We start from the raw sequence: 1,361 nt of genomic DNA, 5'->3' as shown, positions 1-1,361 counted from the left end.
ACTGGACACACACACACACACACACACACTGGACAAACACACACACACTGGACACACATTTTGATGAAAGGAAATCCCATATAGCCTACTGGACAGGACTTTGCTATGGCATCTTCTGTTTGGGTGTCTCAGGTCAGGTCTGAGCCATGATCAGAATGTGTCTCTGTGTCTATTTCCAGCCCTGCCATTTCTACCTGTCCTGATCTAGTGTTTCACCCCTGACCTCCTCACACCGTCTCACTGTCCATGTCTGCTTTTAGCTCCCACCTCTACTTCACTGTTTTATAATGGACCTTATGCTTGTTATGTCACCTCTGGAACCAGTTATCAAACATACTGACCTTTCTGACCCTATCCCATGGCCCTACTTTCTACAACTGAACATTTAAATTCCTCTATGAGTTTTGTTTAGTGTCCATTTACTTATCTATGTATTTGTTGTATATTGGGGTTGTGCCGCAGAGCATCATGGGGGTTTGTATGTGTTGAGATGATCACGTTCCAGATAAATGGTTGAACTGATTCCTGTCTCCTGTCTCATCATTATTGAATTGTTATACAGACGTGGTTATGAAACCCACGAGACATAACAACAGATTGGTGATGAGTAAGTCTGAATCTACAGGAACTATTCTGTCTGGAAGAAGTGGGTTTTTACAACTGTTTAAAACTGTTATTTTCTGTGGTCCAGAAAAGGCTAATGTTAGCACAGTGTATTGATAGCAGAGGCAGGTGCATAGTCTAGCTAGCTAAGAAAGAGAGTTAACATCGTCATGGACGGCAGAAAAGGACTGGAGACGGACGTCGGAGCGGGAAAACAAAATGATTAAAAGGGAGGAATATACAGTGATTAAAGGAAAGGACATTTATTCAACTGTGAAGACAAACCTTTTATTTAAAACTGCTAAATGAGCGAAATTAGGAGGAAACGTCAGTGAGTGAAGTGAATGAAGATCATTCTGGGAGGGGGGGGGGGGGGCAGTGCCCCTGTGACAACAAGCTTGGACTCCCTTGTGGCCCCTCTAAATGCATTAATAATATAATAATAATAATGTCGTTCAAGCAAGAAGAAGGAAATAAAGAGAGGTGAGCAACATGTTGAATATGGTGTATTTGTAACATCGTTAACTATTAAATGCATTACAGAAGTGTAACGTTAGATCAGCTAAAGTTAACCTGTCCGTTTGTTACTTTCTTTGTGAAATAATGAAGGAATGGGCTTGAATCCTGGGCTATGTATTCGTTTGCATTGTTTTTGGTTTAGTTTTGTAGCTAATTCTAACAGTCAGGCATCGAAAATGTATGGCAATATGAAAAAGGGTATAATATTTGATAAAAAACGCATGTTGCTGAGTGCTTTT

Source organism: Coregonus clupeaformis, unplaced genomic scaffold (genome assembly GCF_020615455.1).
Source record: "Coregonus clupeaformis isolate EN_2021a unplaced genomic scaffold, ASM2061545v1 scaf0014, whole genome shotgun sequence".
In the NCBI taxonomy this organism is placed as follows: domain Eukaryota; kingdom Metazoa; phylum Chordata; class Actinopteri; order Salmoniformes; family Salmonidae; genus Coregonus; species Coregonus clupeaformis.
This window is presented reverse-complemented; position numbering follows the sequence as displayed.